We start from the raw sequence: 21276 nt of genomic DNA, 5'->3' as shown, positions 1-21276 counted from the left end.
ACAAGATTAAGTGCAACGATGACACAAGATATAGCTCTGGTTCCCATATCCTAGAGATCCTTACATTTAGTCTCATCCTATATGACCTTATATACCTAGGTTATTGAGTTATTGTAATCCTCTGCTAGGAGAGTCCTAGATGTGAACTAATTATTACAAATGAGGGAAACCATTGAGCTTATGTTTCTTTGGGTCTGGCTTGCTTCACTTAATATGAATTTTTCCAAGTCTTCCATTTCCTTACATATGGGGCGATATCATTCCTTCTGATGGCAGCATAGCATTCCATTGTGTATAAGTACCACATCTTCTTGATTCAGTCATCTACTGAGTGGCATCTGGGTTGGTTTCATATCTTTGCTATGGTAAATAGTGCTGCAATGAGCATCATTGTGCTAGTGGCTTTAGTATGTCCTTTTTTCTGGACAATTGGGTAGATGCCAAGTAGTGGATTTGCTGGATCATAGGGGAGCTCTATGTTCAGTCTTTTGAGGAACCACCACACTGCTTTCCCTAGTGGTTGAACGAGTTTACACTCCCACCAACAGTGTAGGTGTGATCCCCGCTGGTCACTTCCCCACCAGTATCTCTTATTAGATTTTTGATAATGGCCATTCTGACTGGAGTCAGGTGGAATCTCAAAGTTGTTTTGATTTTCATTTCCCTTATTGCTAGAGATATGGAGCATTTCTTCATGTGTCTAAAGCTCATTTTAATTTTTTCTTCAGAGAATACTCTTTTAAGTCTTTAGCCCACCTTTTAATAGGATGGTTGTTTCTTTCAAGATTTGTTTGGGAGAGATTCATTTTTTTCAGCTATAGATATATTTTAGATAACTACATATATTTTTGTAGAAAAAAGAATGGAAGCCATCATGCTGGCTCACATCTTAATTTCAGCTACTTAGGAGGCTCAGGGCTTAGGATCACAGGTCAAAGCCAACCAGGGCCTACAGTGTGTGAGATCAAACTCTGTGAACATACAATGACTGTAAGAGGAATCTCACTGCCTGGGAATGTAGCCTAATGGTAGAGTGCTCACCTAGAATGCATGAAGACCTAGGTTCTATTCACCGGTACCGCATACTCAGAAAAAAGCTAGAAGTGACGCTGTGTCTCAAGAGGCAGAGCACTCACCTTGGGCAAGCGAGTCCAATGAAAATGTCTAGGCACTGAGTCCAAGCCCTAGGACTGGCAAAAAGAAAAAAAAGAGCAATCTTACTTAAGTAACGAGGAATGTACCCTATATTTATACAGACTGAAAAATTCATTAAGAAATTAGAAAATATGTATAAAGTTCATAATTTCTTTTGTGTGTTGGCACTGGGTCTTCAACTGAGTGCTTCAGCTCTATCCCTGACCTTTTCTGCTCAAGGCTAGCACTCTACCAATGCAGCCCCAAATAAACTATCTTCAATTGAGATATAAGCGATGAATATTTCAGGGTGCTTCATGAAAAACATTTTTATAAATTGAAACTTTCAACACAGTCTTATTTTAGTATGAATATTGAGATGGGAAGAAACAGAAAAAGTGAAATGTTTCCTGATCCCCATAGAGAAGAGACTCAGCAGAACCACTGTGGTCTGCAGGCTTCTTTGTGAGTTTTGTTTGCTTGTTTGATTTTTGTCAATTGTGGGGTTTGAACTCTGGGCCTGGGCACTGTCCCTGAGCTCTTCAGCTCAAGGCTAGTGCTTTAATCTGTGAGCCACAGTGCCACTTCTGGTTTTTCTGGCAGTTAACTGGGTACTTTGGCTGGCTTTAAACTTTGATTTTCACATCTTAGCCTCCCGAGTAGCTAAGATTATAGGTGTGAGGTACCATCACAAGGCTGCTGCTCTGTTACTATGCAGGTTCTGGATCAAGAACTTCAAAATATGCATTCAAAAATATGCATTTTTACCAGTTTCTACTCTATTTTTGCTTAGCTTAAAACCACCACTGCCATTTCATAGATTTTGTTGTTGTTGTTTGCGGTGCTTGAACTCTGTGCCTGGGCTGTTCCTCAGATCTTCAGTTCAATGCCAGTGCTCTACTCCTTTTGATTTGGCCAGTCCTGGGCTTGAACTCAGGGACTGAGCACTGTCCTTATATTTTCTCAAGGCTAGGGCTCTACCACTTCAGCCTCAGCACCACTTCCAGCATTTTTCTATGTATGTGGTATTGAGGAATTGAACCCAGGTCTTCGTGCATGCTTAGCAAGCACTCTACCACTAGGCCAAACTCCCAGCCCCAAATTATTCATCATTACTATTAGCTATCTTCTTTTTTTTATTATTGATTCGTCATGGTGCTTGGACTTTGGGCCTGGACACTGTCCCTGAGCTCTTCAGCTCAAGGCTAGCGCTCTTCCTCTACAGCTCCATTTTTGGTTTCTGGTAGTTAATTGGTGATGTAAGTCTCACAAACATATGTGTCCAGGCTGGCTTTGGGCTTTGAACCAAGATCCTCCAATCTCAGCCTCCACAGTAGCTAGAATTACACGCTTCAGCCAGCAGTGCCTGACTGTTTGATGTCTCTGTCTCTGTCTCTCTGTCTCTGTCTGTCTGCCTGTCTGTCTCTCTCTCTCTGTCTCTCTCTCTGTCTCTGTCTCTCTGTCTCTCTCTGTCTCTGTCTCTCTGTCTGTCTCTCTGTCTCTCTGTCTCTCTCTCTGTCCCCCCTCTCTCTCTCTCTCTCTCTCTCTCTCTCTCTCTCTCTCTCTCTCTCTCTCTCTCTCTCTGTCTCTCTCTCTCTCCCTCTCTTTCTCTTGCTCTCTCTCTCTCCCTCTCTGTTGGTTGTAAGACTTTAATTGTGCACCTGGGCAGTGTCCCTGGGCTCTTCAGCTCAAGGCTACAACCTTAAACACCTTGAGCCACAGTGTCACTTCTGGTTTTCTGGTGCTTAAGTGGAAGTAACAGTTTCATGGACTTTAGTGTCTGGCCTGGCTTTGAACTGTGATCCTCAGAACCCAACCTTCTGAGATCATTTGCAGCTTTTTTTTGGTGTAAGTGGTACAGAGTAATTGGACACAGGGCTTTGTGCATACTAGGCAAGCAAACTACCACTAGTGTGCACTCCAGCCTTAGATAAGGGCTTTCTTTTTCTTTTTCTTTTTTTCACTCATGGGGCTTGAACTCTGGGCCTGGATGTTTACCTTAAGCTCTTCAGCTCAAGGGAAGAGCTCTACCCTTGAGGCACATTGTCATTTTGAATTTTCTGGATTATTTGGAAATAAGATTCTCACAGATTTTTATGCCTGGTCCGTCTTTGAACCTCGATCCTCCAGGGTAGCTAGGGTTACCAGGGTGAGCCACCAGTCACGGGCATTAAATTATTATTTTTTGCATGTCCTATGGCTTCAACTCATGGCCAGAGCACTGTCCTAGGGCTTGCTCAAGGATAGCACTTTACTTCAGCCAGCCAACTCCTGGTCCAAATAGGCCACTCTTGAAGCTAGAATTACAGAGATCTGCCATAATACTGGCATGTCGTTATCTAAGTATATAATTTTTCTTCTATTTTTGATGGCTTTTCCTTAGTGGACATATTTCCTACATATTTTATGGAAAACTTCCTTCCCACTGGGGCCATAAGTTAAGCCTAGTGGAAGAGTTCTTGCCGAGGATGAATGAAGACCCAAGTTCAATTCCTCAGCACAACATAGATACAAAAGATAAAAGTGGTGCTGTGGCCCATGTGATAGAACTTGAGCCTTAAGAATAAACAAAAACAAAACCAAGGATCGTGCTCAGGTACTGAGTCTAAGCCCAGTACTGGCAAAAAAAATTCTGCCTAAAGTAGACATTTAAACTTATTGTACTTTTCAAAAAATTTGTTGTCAAGGTGATATACAAAGAGATTGCTGTTACATATGTAATGAGTACATTTCTTGTAAACACTGTTACCCCCTCCCCCCTTTTCTCTTTCCCTTCCCCCAAGACATAAATTTCATTTACAACAAATATATATGTATTTTCATTCCTGAAAAAAATAGTTTAAAATGTGTTCAAATAAATGATGTAGGTTGATATATTTATCAAAATGGATTACTTGAACTCTAAAATAAACATTCTAGGTAATTTTTCTCATAAAATTGTAGTAATGCTATAAAACTAATAAAAAAGAAATTTTAGTTATTAATTTCTTATGTTTTACCTTTAACATTATTACACTAATCATGCTGCTTATGGTATTAATACAGACAGCATGAAATATGATTATGTAAAAAAATTAAATGATTAAAAATAGTAAGGTTGGGGGCCAGTGGTTTGGCTTGGTGGCACACACCCTGGACTGGCAAAAAAGAATTAGGGTTAGATAAAACAGATTTATTTCCAAATGTGTGGAAAATGGTATGATTTCTTGTTTGGCTAGTCCTGGGGCTTGAACTGAGGGACCAGGAACTGTCCTTGGCCACATTTGTTCAAGGGTGGCACTCTGACACCTGAGCCACAGTGCCCCATCTGCTTTTTCTGTGTATGCAGTGCCGAGGAATTGAATCAAGGTCTTCTTGTATACTAGGCGAGCATTCTACAACTAGGCCACATTCAAAGCCAAAGTAGATTTTTGATGCTATTGTGGAGTTTTAATTTTCTTAAATATTTGTACAAAGCACAATGTATATATAAACAGACTTGAACTCACAGAACAGAGTCCCACATAATATTACAGTTACTCTGGCACTTCTCCCGATTGACAAAACACATTTCCAGGCATCTGCTCTGTCCTTAAGCTTTGGTAGCTGACTTGTCTTTCCATGGAGGCCTGGCCAGGATTCCTGGTGATTCCATGCATTTCATAGTTCCCTGTATAGCCAGTAAGGTTGTCTTCTATGGGACCAGACCTGTCTGGTTTTTGGCCCACCCAGGACCTAGCTGTCTGAGGTCTCACATTATAAGTGGAAAATAAAACACAGTGTAATAAGGACTGAAGAACTGCACACCATAATATTAACAATGAGAGTTTAATAGTTAGCAAAGTAAATACAATGAATACTTGACAAGAATCATGAGAGCAAGATAAAGAGATGTCTTTTTAGGAAGGGGACAGGGAAGCTCTAAATCCAGACTGGCCTCCAAGTTGACTTCAGACAGTAATTCTACTTCAGAGTCCTCAGAAGGGTCTCCTTCCTCATGAGAAACAGAATGTCCTTCCTGAGTTAAGAGGGGGATGGATTCTGGTTTTTCGAATGGAGATTGAGTCTCTTTTAGTGAGATGGATGGGTCTGGATATTCTGTGAGGATGGATTCATTTTCCTCCAATGAATCTAGTATTGAGAGTACACTTGCTGCTTCCCATGGGGACATTTTCCATGAGCCCAGCATGTGACCCTTCAGATTGCAAATAAGTGGAGTGTTACTCTGACTCAGATGGACTGACTCTGGGTTGAGTGTGAAAGGAAACGGAAGGAAATCTGGCTGCTCTTTTTCTTCCTCCATAGTATCTGCAGGTTCAACTGTGTCACACATGGGGTTCAGAGCAAAAGGTATATCCACAGGACTCTAAACCAGTTTGGTAATTTCTACAGAAGGCCCATGCTTTCTGGAGTGCAGTGATGATTCTCAGTCTCCATCAGTCACCAGCTCCATTGGTGGGTTTTTCATCCGGAGTTCAGGATAAGCTCTTCCACGATGACCCAAACCTAAGAATGGAAATAGGTACAGAGTGGACAGAGTGGACTCTGCAAGTTGAAGTGTCACTCAACTTCCATGAGGATCTAATGGAGGAACCTGTAGAACTGGAGTTTGGACTGAACACTGAGGAGGTGTAGGGTCTTTCTAATGAGTGCTTATTCCCGAGTCCTTTCAGAGGACAGACATTACCTGGCTGACACCACCCATAAAGGGCATTTTGCCAAGCTCTGTAGAAGTAAGGGCCAACCAATATCTAGACCACATGGGCTTCCTACTCACAGGCTCTAAGGCACCCACACCAGGACTTCTACTTTTTCTTGGTCTTACTGGTCGCACATTCCTCCAGCTGGTCAAAAAGTATGTGTCTAGAAGAGCAGGTCCAAAGCCGGCATGCGGAGCCTCATATAGAGAATGAGTTGTGTCAGGGTGTGGCAATTCTTGAACTCGTAGAAATCACTGGGGTAGAAGTCCATTCACATCGTATAGATGGAACACATGATGCTGTGGGCATATTCGGTACAAGGAAAGTGAGAGCCTTCTGTCTCCATCCTGAGCCTTCTACCAAAGCCCCTTTCTTGCAGGACTCTAATGCTGTGGCTGTCCTGCAGAGATGTGCACTTATGTGCTGGGAGGGGGTTAAGAGACACTCGAGAACAGGATGACTTTTACACCCCACTTCCAGAAGCTTCTGAGAGAGGCCTCTATGCATCTGTCTAAAGTAAACGCACCTTAAAGTAACTAAGTAAATGCTCTAAATAAATCAATAAGTGAATGCTCTAAATAAAGAACTAAATGCTCATTCCTCTAATCTTAGCCACCCAGCAGGCTGAGCTCTGAAGATCACAGTGGAAATCCAGTCTAGTCAGTAAAATCTAAAGGCACTTGTCTTCAATTAGGCAGCAAAAAGCCAGAACTGGACCTTTGACTCAAATGGTACAGTGCTAATTTTTGAACACCAAAGGGATGGCATTTAGACCTGGGTTCAGGTTCAAGTGGCAGCACTGGACCACACACCAAAATGTAAATGCTTTCAGGTTCTAACAGGCAAAGCTATCACAATCCCTCCCTGATGGCTCAAAAGTGATTCAGCCCCCAGCTTTTCCTCTGACTCCAGTATTTCACAGGCCTCCGCCATTAGTACTGACACCTCATTTCTTACTGGGAAATGGGATTTCCTAGGATGTCACCTAGGTGAGGGCTGCAGTTGGGAGCCACTTACTCATGCCTGAAATCCAACTTCTCAGTAAGCACACTGTTGAGACTCCAGTAGCTCGTAAGGGAAATAAATGGCATGGTATCCCAGTCATAATAAAGTAGTTTGTGCACTTGTATCATGCTTAGCTCCCATGTGAACATCCCAGTGAACCAAACAGGCTCAGAGAGGAGCCAAGTATTCCAAGACTTGGCCAGGAGGGGTGAGCAAACCTGGGTTTGGAGGGGGAACACTCACTTTTTCAAGAGAATTTCCAGCAACTACTACATTGTCCTCCACTATTTGAAATTGTGCAGGAAGTTTCCCACATAAAAGAGATCACCTTTCTGGTAGGCAGGGATCCGCTGTGTCAGCAGCATCTCCAACAGGCCTTCCTTCAGCATCCATAGGTTACAAGGCTCATTCAGAGTCTGAGCTGACTTACCATCACACTATGTTGGCAAAACAGTGGATATTTCAAACGTAGGAATGGGACCACACTTCACACTGAGGAATTGGAATAGAGTAGATTGGAAATGACACACTCTAATCTCAGTATAGTCACTTGAAAGCACACAAGAAGGTTGTAGTGTGTGGGCAGGATGATGGGTTCAAATAGGTTTCCTCTCAATATACCTCATCTGAGTTGCCCTGGAGTTTCATGGCTTTCTTCCTAGAGAAATGCCTGATATACTGGAATTTTGGCTTGGCATTGATCTAGCATCTACTTCTTCAAGTGAGACATCCATATCTCTCATGCCTGAGATGCGAGCCTCCTGACCTTTGGCAACAGCACAGCAACATCTTGCTGGTTCCTGAGCCACAGGCCAAGGGAGTTGGCTTGAGCTGGTTGTCACATACAGTGGCTTAGTTACCAGGGTTCCATATTCTGTTCCATTGTGAGGGAGGTAGGGTCACTTTAAAGGCCCAATGACCAAAGCTCCTTGCTCACAGAAGACCTCCCCAAAGACATATTGGAGGCTGAATCTCCCTTCCCACCTCACATATGGATGTAGTAAACACCACACCTTTTTGTTCAAATCCCAACTCACTAACTAGGCGTAAGTGCTAGCCTGGTCTCAGGCTCAAGGAGCCTTTCTTATGTAAGATCCAAACTTAACTGTCACTATTCCCCTTACCCTTCACAACACATTTTGCTTCACAGTGCCTTCTCAGCTTGCATTTTGCCTCTTGCACATTTTATTTTGCTAGTCCTGGGACTTGACCTCAGAGCCTGACCATTGTTCTTAGGCTTTCTTTAGGCTATAGCTCTCCCACCAAGCCACAGCACCAACTCCAGAGTTTTCTATGTATATGGTACTGCAGAATCAAACCGGAGTCTTTTAGTGTGGTAGCCAAGCACTCTACAAATAGATGAAACACCCAGGCCATCTTGCACATATTTTTCACTTCAATCTACTAGGACGTTGTTAGGTTTCTGTATCCTAATCTATTTTTCTTCCTGATGAATATCTGTGCTGTCATCTGTAAAAATGCAAGTGGGAAAAGCACAGAAGCATTGGTGACATAAAAAAAACTCTTACAGACATAGATAAGTGTTCATTCTTTGTAGGAGAAAGGATATTTTGATACGATGATGATTATTTACAAATACTTTATCGGTGTTTAGAGTTTGGCCCAGTGGTAGAGTGCTTGCCTAGCATCCATGAAGATCTAGGTTTGAGTCCTTAATATCACACAGATATAAAAATCCATATGGCAATGTGGCTCAAGTGGCAGAGGGCTAGACTTGGGGAAAGCCAAGAGCAGTGCTCAGGCCCTGAGTTCAAGCCCAAGGAATGGCATTTTTACAAGTTATTCACTCACAGCTTTTTACAAGTTATTCACTCACAGCATTTGCCTCTGAATTCTTCGCTTCTGCATCTTGTGACTTACCCCTTTCCTTCAATGTAGACAAGAAAAACAGATTTTATTACTTGCTATCCTGTTGTCCAATCTTTGGATATTAATTCAAAATACAATATTGCCTGAGATATTGTGTATGTGCATGTGTGTGTGTATCTGCCAATGTGCGCATGCACACATGTGTACAGGGTTTAGGGCTTACTCATAAGGCCTGTGTGATAACCCTCAGCATCTTTTCCTCAAAGGTATTGGTCTTTCACTTCTAGCTTATTATAGCTAATTGGAGTTGAGAGATTCACTCAATTTCTTGCCCTGTGCATTGGAACCCAGCAATGCGTTCCCATATTGTTAATTGTATCTATAGAGAAGGCTGAGGTCTGGGGATCCTCGTTAGAATCCAGCCCCTGAAAGAAAGTCACTGATAGAACTCTTTATCTTCAGTTAAGCACGAATAAATAAGGCAAAAGTGGAACTGTGGCTCAGTTCCTCTTGTACCAGCCATGAGAAAATTAGTAATTGGTAGCACCTGGTCCCTGAGAGAAATACTTAGCACTGGTTCAAAATAAGAAAGAAAATAATGAAAAAAAAATTAAAACTTGCTGAGGAATCCATAAGAATAAACGTGCCTGTGAATAATCTTGACATTTCAGATTCCCTCAAGAGCTTATGACTCTCTATATTTTATCAAGTTTTTTTAAAGATATTTACATATTTTGTATCTTTCTTAAACAGAGATAGCCATCCACAAAACACAAACACAAACTCTCACACAGTATACCACCCACCCATAAGTGTCTGGCTATGTATATATGTATAGTCATATGTATTGATCTGTCTCTCTATACTAATATATAAATGCATAAACATATGTATTTAGACAAACAGGAAACATACAAAGATAGGTCTCAGGCATTTCCATATTTTGTGCAAGTCTTCTGAGTGCAACTTACCATTGTATTGTTTGTCAAGATAGAGTCCCTCTAACTTTTGGCCAGCTTCTTGTCCTTTGATACTTTTTTCTGCCAGTCCTGGGTTTTGAACGCTAGGCCTGGATGCTGTCACTGAGCTTGAGCTTCTTGCATTCAGTAGTTTATTGCAGATAAGAGTCTCATGGAGTTTCTGTCCTGGGCTGGCTTTGAATTGTGATCCTCAGATCTCAAACTCCTGAGTAGCTAGGATGACAGTCTTGAGCTACCAGTACCTGGTTCCTTTGCCTCTTTTACCCTTTTTTTGGCCCCACCTCAGCCATGGTATCTACCTTCCTATGTTCTCTCCACCTGCCCCCAGACAGGGGTCTGACAGATGCTTTCCACCCACTTATTCATGTCCTCCTCTGTATTGGCTGACAGCTAAGACATGCACTCACTTGTCTGGAAGCCAAACACAAAGCCATGTGATTATTTCTCAGTCTGGAACATCCTATCAGATTTATAGCACCACAGAAGGTCAGGTTGATGCTCCTCCAGGGCTTCTTAAATTGTTCTCATATTAATTCACAACACGTTTGTCATCACTTGTCCAGCTAATTCATGGACTAAACCAGCATTCCCTACAAACTTAGATCCCAATACCATGAGGACACTCAAGGGTGCATTAGGAGTGTGACATGCCGGTGCATGTGAGCCTGTCTAACTTGGAGGGGATTTCTCCACCACAGGAAATGGAATACAAATTTAGAATCTGCTTTCATGAGGTGACAATCTCTGGCAGATGTTCTTATCAAATGTGGCACTGCCTACTTCCAGCTTAAAACATGGGTTGATGACCCAGCATAACAGAGAATGTATTCACCCAGGCCAAACACATAGGCTGGGACCCTGAACTTTCAGGTAGCATTTGGCTTTGAAGGTCATGAGATCTTAGTCTACAAATGAGGAGCCCCCTCCCGTGAGGCATAGCAAACGGAGCCAAAGTGCAACCCAGTTAAGCACCAGATCAAGCTTCCCTTCTTCAGTAGGGTATGGTTTGAAAACTGTGCATAGCTTCTGTTTGAAGCCAGTCCAGAAGGAATGTCCATGAAACTCTCATTTCCAGTTAACTGCCAAGAAAAAGCCAAAGATAGAGATGAAGCTCAAGAGAGGTAGAGAGCCATCTGAAAAGAATGGTTACACCCTGCAACATCCTCATTATCTGATCTTGAAAACATCTCTGCGTGCATCCCAGCATGCAGCCAGCATCTGGGGGTGACAGTGACCCCTGCGCCCATTGGCAATCTGCACTGTCTCTGACATCTGTAATGTGAACCTCATTCTGTTGGTTTGTGAAGCAGTGTCAACCCTGCAGAAGGAACCAACTTTGCCCTAACTCCCACTGTCCCCTGGGGCCCCTAGCATTCCCCCATCTGCACCCCTCCTGTGGCTTCTGATCCTAGGGAGCCCTCCTGCCCTGTCCAACACTCACATGAAGTGCATATTTCTTCTCCTGGGGCAACTTCTCCACAGAGAGTACATGACATGCCCACTCTAAAGGCACGGGGAGATCCTGCCAAAGTAGCAAATCAGTGATAAGGACATAAAGTGATGAATAGAATTTTAGATCCTGTTGGTAGACAGTCTGCAAAATCCAAGGGAGAATGGAATTGGAGGGGACCAAGGATCAGGGTGTGGGCATGGAGCTTCCCTGCCAAGGGGGTGGGGGAAGTCACAGGCTGGGGGATGCACAGGATGATCCATGGGCCCTGTGCAGCTACTGGGTCACCCCCTTCTGCATCTCAGCCTTTGGCGTTGAGCTCTGTGATTGTCAAGATGTGCACAGTCTGTACTCTGGCTGGCAGAAGAAAGGACTCTGGGAAGACAATAGTAGACCCTTAGTGAGTGTAGGAAGGGGTAGGCTGGACACCCAGTCCAAGAGGAGCTAAAACTGGAGTCGAGGGGTGTGCAAGGAGTGGGTGTGAGGGTTGTATGCAGTCACAGTCACGGCAGAGGTGGCTCTGTCTGTGGGGTGAGTGCCTCCCTGCAGGCACAGCACTGGAGATATCAGAGATCCACATGAAAAGGAAAACCTGGAAATGGCACTACGGTTCAAATGGTAGAGCATCAACCTTGAGCAAAAGAGCTCAGGGACAGTACCCAGGACCTGAGTTCAAGCCTCATGACTGTAAAAGAAAAAGAACCAGGACTATGAGAGGGAACCTGGTACTCTCTTGGTCTAATCAGACACAAGAAGAGACCGGGATAGGCTGTTGAAAAACACAGAGAACATCTTCCCCCAGCTCATCCTGTCCTGTATGCAGGGACAGCCATGTAACTAGGGCTATGGTGAGATCATCTTCACCCCTGTGCTGCCATCTGAATTGTAGGCCTCTGTCCTGGCATGGGGTGTCCTGATGGCTGAGCAGGTGCCCTAACGCCAGATGGAGAGCAGCCACTGACTGTGGTAGCTTAGGAGAGATCTGTTCCATAGCTATCAGGCCACCCAGCATGGGAGCCATAACCACCCCTCACCCAGGTAGAGGCCAATGATACTCCAGGTGCTACTAACATTGCCCCACCCCTAGCTCTGGGTACACGTGACATTCCCTCCACAAGGAGCAGGACAAAGTGAGGGATCAGGAAGCTGCCTATGGGCTTCAGGTGATGGCCAGGCTGGCACTACAGATAGCCTCACTCTGTCACCACCTTCCCCTGCCTCCATCTTTCCTCCATCATGCCTCTCTATCTCCCACCCATTAACCTTGGAAACCAATGAACTGGGCTCTCATCATTCCTCTCATCTCTTCACCCTCCTTGCCATGCGTCCATCCATCTGTCTCTTCCACCCCACACACATCCCACCACCAGCCACCCTGTACCTTATGAGGAGCCCAGAGGAAGCTCTTGGTGAAGGGCTTGTGACCACAAAACAGTTAATATCAACCGCTCCGGCCTGATCCACCACAGAATAAGAACAGCCAAGCAGGCACACACTGCAGCAGAGTTGATCTGCTGCCACTCTGATTTCTTCATGGCCAGGACTTGGCTCTCCTCAGCCTCTCAGCTCAGTAACCAGAACATTGTGCTTTCACAGAACCATGGCTTCCAGTGTCCATGGACACCATGACATCAAGGTGATGCCAACTTCCCCATCTCTATATACTTCTAACTATGGGATGGGAGCTGAGGTTCTCTTCTGTGACTCCATCCGCTAAGAGGCTCATGCAGATTTCTATCCTTTGCTCATCATGGTGACTCTTTGGTTAACAAGTCACTGCTGGGCTTCCAGTCACCACATATACAACCCATACTCCAACACTTTTCTTAGAAGGACTGATGACTTTTAAATATTCTCTAGTTTTAAATTTCTAGTTCCTTCTCTCTTTCATTTATATATTTCCCTTCCTCACATACTTCCCTTTTTTAACCTTCCTTCTTTCATTCCTGGCCTTGAACTCAAGACCTGGAGCTTTTTCTTAGCTTTTCTTTGCTCAAGGTAGCACTCTAGCTCTTGAGCCACAGCTCTACTTCAATCTTTGTTCTTGCTCTAAACTGGGAGTAAGAGTCTCATGCATTTTTCCCTTTGCTGGGTTGGTTTTAAACCACAATACTAAGATCAGGATCCTGAATATGCCTCGGATTACAGGTATTATCTAATCAAAACAAATTCCTGATTTCTTTTTTAGACATAATTAGTTCTTTCAGGTGAGCCACCAGCCACTCATGCAAGAGCATTGCAGGATCCCAGCATTCATCTTGTCTCCAGTCTTATTCCATCCATCTCACAATGGCCATCTAAAACACCCTGCTGCATGCCTGAAGTCGCAATGAATGTTCTCAACGCCATGAGAAGCCCCCTTAAGCTCTGCCTCAGATATGCCCAGCCCCCATCCCACTTCCACATGAGCATTTGTTTAGGAGAAATTTCCTGAGTACATCATCATCTTTTCCTCACCATTCAAATTTCATCTTTGGAGTCATTTCTCCCAGACAAAGAGGAACATGATCCATGGTTTGATAGCAGCTCCAGCTTCATAGTCCCAGCCACCAACACCCCCCCATTACCCTGCCAGACAACTGAATTCAAGAACGATGTTTTCACTACCCCTGACTCTTATCAAATGTTTTAACTTATACAGTGCATTAAAATAATTTTACTAAATGGAATAAACACATGGCATCAAGCTTCAGAATCTTTGCACCTGAACTTTTAGTGAATAACAGACACACCAGCCTTTCTGTAGCCAATAGAAATCTTAGCTTTGAGATTTCAGCATTCCTGGTATCCAAGTTTGGATGTGCTAACACTGCCCTTAATGAGGCACTTCAATCACACAATCCCACAACAATCAATGTCATTTGACATTCACTGGTAGGTGGTGCTAGGAAAAAGACTGATGTGCCAACTCCATGCTGGATTGACATATGCCATTTTCAAACCTGGAGCAAGTGGGGCTCCTCTCTCCAGGACACCTTTTGTGTACTACTCCAGGGGGACCTTTACCTTGAGACAAAATTATGAAAACTATCTCTACCAGGAAAGATTCCAGTGAGATGTGCCTACATGGATAAAGCTAAAATCTCACTAAAGTGAGGTTGTTGGCAGTGCTGGAGCCTGAACTCAGGGCCTGGGCACTAAGCATTTGTACTCAAGACTAGCCCTTTACCACTTGAGCCCAAACTCCATTCCCAGCTGTTTTTATTTTTGGTAGTAAGAATCTATCAGACTTTCCTCTTCTAGGTGACTTGGAACTTCCATACTCAGATCTCAGCCTCCGGACCAGCCTGGATTAAAAGTGTGGATCAGCCATGCCCCACACCCCAGGACTTCTGCCAGCACATTTTTTCCCAAAAATTGGAAGAGGAAGATGAGGGAGGGTTGGGCTCATCCTGCCCTGCATATGAAGGAGAGCATCAGCGCCTGAACTTCATTCCCTGTTGTAGGCTGCTGGAGGAAAAGGAAGCAAATAGGCACAGGCTGGCAGCAGATGCCACAGAACAACTTGTGACCAAGACTCCCAGAGCAGACCTCAGAATCGATGACAGAGTTGGATCTACCCAGTAACAGAGGCAGTGGTGACACCTGAAACTGCGCGTTTGAGCCTTTGCTGCTAGTAAACAGGGCCACCTATGTCTCAATGAGAAAGGTGAAATTTTGGTGGAGAAGGTGAGATTAAATATTATGTATCATGCAAGAAGACAGACTATAAGGGGTCTTTTATTATTCCAAGTGAAATTTTGGACTTCCTCTTCTGTTTCTTTAAAGAATGACATTGGGATTTTGATGAATATTGCACTGAATTTGTAGATAGTCCTTATCAAGATTGCCATTTTTACAATATTACTTCTTCCAAACCAGGAGCATAGGTTTTTGCATTTCCTCAGTTCTGTGTTAATTTCCTTCTCCAGGGTTTATAGTTCCATCAAAATGTGCTTTACATTCTAAGTTAATTCCTAGGTGTTTTATTTTCTTTGATAGCAAAATGAGTTGCTATTCTGATTCTTGCCTCATTCCTCTCATTTTTTGGCATATAGGAAGGCAGTTGACATTGAGGGTTAATTTTTTACCCTACTACCTTACCAAAGTTTTATATCAGCTCAAGCAGCTTCGGAGTAGAGTCTATAGGGTTCTTTAAATACAGAATCATGTGTCTATGTGGTATCATGCAAACTCAACTATGAGCTCTTCAAAAAAATTTCCCTTTCATTTTATTCATAGGATTCTATCTTGTGGGTGTTTAGTGATAAATCTTGACTTGTGCCTTCTGGGGAAAAGACTGAACATTTGCTACATTCATTAAGGGTTTGATCTTGTGTTGGTTCTGTGACACAAGCTGAGTTTTCTTCCACAGACTAAAAAGTCTTTCCTATTTATTACATTGGTAAGGCTTCTCATATGTGTGAACTCTTATGCTTCCTGAAGGGTGAATACTGCACGAAAGACTTTCAACTTTGGTTATATTCCTAAGGTTTCTAATATGTGTGAATTCTGTTATGCCTCCTGTAATGTGACTTCCATCTGAAGGTCTTACCACATTTGATGCACTCGTACAGTTTCTCTCCTGTGTGTGTTCTCTGATGCAATTTGAGGGAAGACTTCCATTTGAAAGACATTCCACATCGGTTACATTCGTAAGGTTTTTCTCCTGTTTGAATTGTCTTATGCATGTTGAGGTTTGGCTTCTGTGTGAAGGACTTTCCACATATGTTACACTCATAAGGTGTTACTCCTGAGTATATTCTCTGATGAACATGGAGTTTTACCTTCCATTTGAAAGACTTTCTGCATTCACTACATGCATAAGTTTTCTCTCCTGTGTGTGTTCTATTATGCCCATCAAGATATGACTTCCACTTGAAGGTCTTTCCACATTTGTTGCACACATAAGGTTTCTCTCCTGTGTGTGTTCTTTGATGCAATTTGAGGGAAGATTTCTGTCTGAAAGACTTTACACATTGGTTATATTCATAAGGTTTCACTCCTGTGTGTATTCTCTGATGAACACGAAGTTTTCCCTTCCCTTGGAAAGACTTTCCACATTCATTACACTTACAAGATTTCTCTCCTGTGTGTGTTATTTGATGAACTCGAAGGTGTATCTTCTGGTGAAAGACTTTTCACATTTGTTACATTCATAACGTTTCTCTTCTGTGTGTCTTCTCTGGTGCAAAGTGAGGTATGATTTCAGTCTAAAAGTCTTCCTACATTTATCCCATTCATAAGATTTCTCTTCTGTGTGAGATCTCTGATGTGTGCTGAGAGCTGACTTCTGGGCAGAAATTTTATTACGTTCCTCATATTCATAAGGTTTGTCTTCTCTTGGAGATCGAGGTTAGAGCGTCAGGTCTGACTTCTCAGAAATTAATTTTCACACTTGATGTACGCATCACATATCTCAGGATATTTTCTCTGAGGTATTGTAAGGTGTATTTCATTACTGAATAATTTCTCACATTCACTGCATGTATGAGGAGTCTCTCCTGTGTACATTTTCGGATGTGCAGTGATGGTCGTGCTGAAGTACAATATTTTTCATCACACAGTACATTTAGCAGTTTTCCTCCCTCCCTGAGAATTTCTTGGGCAGGGAGAACAGAATAGTGATACTGCAGATCTTTTGGACTGTCACAATCATGAATAAAATGCTCTGAATATCCGATGGATGTTTTAAGAACAGGAGACATACGAGATCTATAAGCAGCATGCATCTCATCAGGCTTAGGAGACAGAAGCATGTTCTGACACTTAATGAACTCCTCAGTCCTCACCCCTAAGTTGTTACCGTTATTACTAATCAGCTCTGGATTATGTCTAGAGCTCAAATTTAAAGTTGTTGCTAATCTCACGTTTTCCTCCACTTCGATACTACTTGCAACTGCTACTTCACAAAGACATTCATGTGGACTTTCCTGGCAGGTCTTGAACACATTTTCCATTACCTGTACATCTAAATTGAGTCATAGAAAAAAAGACACAAACATACATGAGATACAAATATTCCTTACTGTAAAGGTAATGACTTTAATTTCCCATCCTAAGTGTTAGATATTTTAAAATATAAAAGTGGAAATTGATTTGTGAGAAATATATGCTTTTCTCCCTAACATATTAAGAAAATGATATTTTACAATGACCAATAATGTTTTTCTGTGTTTTAGTTCTCTTTTTATATCACAGGAAATATTTATTGAAATTACCCAACTATGTATTGCTACAGTTTTAAGCTGAGTACTACCTATAGTATACCTGCAGCTGTTTTTTTCAAATACTGTTTTGTTTATACATTGAGGAATAGCTGCCTTTCTTTTATTTTTGAGAAATAATCTAAATATTGTGCTGTTTTGCATCTTTTTAAAACTTTCTTTTCTTTTCTTTTCTTCTTTTTTGTAGTTCATAGGCCTTGGCCCTGTCCCTGAACACTTCAGCAGAAGACTATAACCTCTATCCTTGAGTTACAGCCCCACTTCCTGTTTTCTAGAGTTAACTACAGATAAGAGTCTCAGGTCCTGAGTAGCAGATAGGATTACCTTACCCAGTTTCAATGCTGTTTGCTTATTAACCATTAAGTGAGGAACACAAATTTTTCTAGATTCAGCGGCCACAAGTTTGGTTTATATGTCTGTTTGCCTTTGATCCAAGCAAGAACGATTCTTGAGAGTAAGGACTTACACCTAAATCCCTTCAGTTACAATTTCTCACTAAAGTCTCAATTTAGGTATTTGTGGGAATTTTGAAATTTGTTTCTTTCCATTTGAAGTCTTATAAAAATTCCTTTTCTAACACTCCTGTCCCTCAGAACCATGGAAGACCAGAAAATTTCCAGCTCATTGTCTAGTTAATTTTCTTATGTTGATTGAAACTTTGTTGTTTTTTTTTTCCTTCCATTTATGGGTTTGAACTAAGGACCTTACCACTGTCCTTGGGTTTTCTCAAGATTGCAACCCTACCAATGAAGTCATTACTTCTGGCTTTTTCTATGTATGTGGTAATAAGGAATCAAACCTGTGTCTTTGTTCATGCTAGGCAAGCACTCTATCACTAGGCTCAATTTCTGGTGGAAAGGTCTGGTTCTGAATACCAGTCTCTTCCTACCAGCAAAAAGATATTATCCTTATCATAGAATAATGCCCTGACTTATTCCTTGTTTGCTCAATCATTTATAGTCTTAGTTTTAAAGAAATGAAATATCATTCTTTCTCTCTCTCTTTCTTTCTTTCTTTCTTTCTTTCTTCTTTCTTTCTTTCTTTCTTTCTTTCTTTCTTTCTTTCTTTCTTGTTTTGCAGTCATGGGACTTGAATCCTAGACCTGGCTGTTCTTCCTGAGCTCTTCAGCTCAAGGCTACTGCCCTATATCTTTAGCCTCAACCCCACTTCTCATTTTCTATTGGTTCATTGGACAGAAGAGTCTACGGTGTTTTTGTGATAGGTCAGTCTTTGAACCTTGATCCTCACATCTCAGCCTCCTAAGTAGATAGGATTACAGGCATGAGCCACGGGCTCATGGCTTTCTCATTTTATTTTGTTTCACAGTGATTTCTACAGAGAAATCTAACTTTAACTCTACTGCCACATAGAATTCATTATATCACCATATGATTCTTGGTGCCGGGGGTTTGGGCTAGCATGCACAAAGACCTGGTTCAGTTCCTTGGTACTACATACAAAGAAAAAGCCAGAAGTGGTGCCATGACTCAAGAAGTAGAGAGCTAGCCTTGAGAAAACCCAAGGACCATGCTCAGGCCCTGAGACCAAGCATAGGATTGGGAAAAGAAAATGATTCTTGATTCATTCACAAAGAATTCCATAGGTTCCACACAGGATTTAGGGTAACTAAGAATATTATTGCTCAGTACATCACAACATGAACTTACCAATGGGGCTCAGGCTCCAACATCAATATGAAGATGCATTCACACACCTGTGATATTCTTGTCAGAGGAATTTCCTATCCAGAGTTCTGCACAGTGCTCTAGCTTGTCAATTAATACAGATTTGGGAACACAGGGCCCTGTAAATTAGAAACAGCAGAGAATTATTGTTTATGCTGTGTCATCATTGCTTTAAGTTCGCAGACAACCTACTCACAAGTTATCTATTAAATCTTTTTTCTCATTTCTCACTGGCTCCATGGTTGACTTTTCCCCAGCTCTGGATTCATTTTGTATGGCATAAACTTAGCTGTCTTGCTCAAGGCTAGAAAAATACCAGTTTGAGTCCCAGCTCCACTTACATGCATAGGTCTTCATGCATGCTAGGCAAGCACTCAACCACAAAGTCAAACTCTTGACACTCCACTAACATTTTTGAGGGGTTACTTGGAGTTATAGAGTTTCATGGCAATTTTTATGCCATTGCTGGCTTCAAATTAGAATTCTTAGATTTCTTCCTCCTGAATATTTTAAGATTACAGGCATGAAACATTGCACCTAGTGCCAGGTTTCCATTATAAACTCACTGTTTAGTGATTTGTAGATCCTATTTCCAATAATGATATATATTCTATTCTGGATTGTTTATCCACTTACAATTACGGTGTAAGTTTGGAATGTCGTCTCCATTAGAGGAAACATAATTTAGAACTGTTGTCAGAGTATCCTGAAGGTATCCTGAAGAATGAGTACAAAATTACCTTAGGTTTCCTTTAGAAAGTAATGATACTTCTCAGGGCCTGGAATCTTCAATTTAAATAGTATTGAAAGATTGATAAACATTCACGTATCTGCAAAATAACAAGGCACTTTGCCTTGCAAGTGAATTTGACTTTTGCTCACCTAAGGACACCAGGATGCTGCAGGTCTGCAGCATTACATCTCTGTACAGGGTCCTCTGAGCATTGTCCAGATGCTGCCACTCCTCCCAGCTGAAATCCACAGCTACATCATCAAATGACACCAGCTTCTGGAATGGCACATTTTCATCAAGTAATTAGCACTGAGTTATAAACACACCATGTCTGGAATTTTATTCTTTTTTTGTTGGAATTTTATTACTTTACTTAAATGTTTAGACTTACATGAAATATTGACCTGAAAAGCTTAGGGATGGTGCCTAGGCCCAGAGTTCAAGTCCCGAGACCCACAAAAAAATAAAAAGGCAAGCCAGGTGTTGGTGGCTCACGCCTGTCATCCTAGCTACTCAGGAGACTGAGATCTGAGGACCATGGTTCAAAGCCAGCCTGGCACAAAATTCCATGAGACTCCTTTCCAATTACCCACCATAAAATGTTTAATGGCTTGTGGCATATCATGGTAGAGCACTTGTGGTATCGACAAAAATACGTCGGGGGAGTAGATTTAGGTTATAAATGGAATTATTCCATTGAAAAGGAACTACATTATATGATGACATATGCTGGTACTGTGAGAATATTGCAAAATCTTAGGGTATCAAGTAATATTACTGTGAAGTACACCCAGAATGTTAATGTTCCATGTCTGGCATAATAATCACTTGGGGAAGAAACTTTTTTTATTTTTCTTGGCTGGGGGATTTGTAAGGCTTGAACTCTGGGCCTGGGCACTGTTCCTGAGCTCTTCAACTCAAGGCTATCACCCTACCTATGAAGCCACAGTGCCATTTCCCATATTCTAGTGGTTAACTGTAGATGAGAGTCTCATAGACTTTCTAATGCCCAGGCTGGCTTTGAACCAAATCTTTAGATATCATCCTGATATCTGAGTAGCTAGAATTACAGGTAGAAGTCACTGCACCTGGCAAGAAATTTATTTCTTGCTGTTTTATACTACAAATTTACTGTATGTTTTACTTTTTCAAAAAGACTGAGGATGACCTTTGTTCTGTATATAATGGGAAGAGGGGTAGGGAGCTGTGAGCAGAAGAACTGAGGGGCAATACTCAGGGTAGGACAATAGCCTTCAACTAAAGAGCTCACGGCCCAAGGTCCAAGCCCCATGACTTTCCCCACTACCCCACAAAAACAGGGAAAAAATTGGAGATTGGAGAGGATTTTCTAAAAAGAATATATAGAAATAGTAGTTCAAAATGTAGAAAGAAGTTCAATATTAACAGTCATGAGATAAATTAAAATTACAATGAAATCATTACTTTAAATATGTTAATATAAATATAGTTTTAAACAAAAAGATCCACATACACACACACAAACACACACACACATACAAAAAAACAACTTTCAAAGTCTAACTGTTACTGGGAAGGTAGTGAGAAGAAGTAGA

Source organism: Megascapheus bottae, unplaced genomic scaffold (assembly GCF_031878675.1).
Source record: "Megascapheus bottae isolate mThoBot1 unplaced genomic scaffold, mThoBot2.hap1 HAP1_SCAFFOLD_43, whole genome shotgun sequence".
Lineage (NCBI taxonomy): Eukaryota > Metazoa > Chordata > Mammalia > Rodentia > Geomyidae > Megascapheus > Megascapheus bottae.
The sequence above is the reverse complement of the archived record's forward strand: the minus strand, read 5'-3'. Positions refer to the sequence as shown.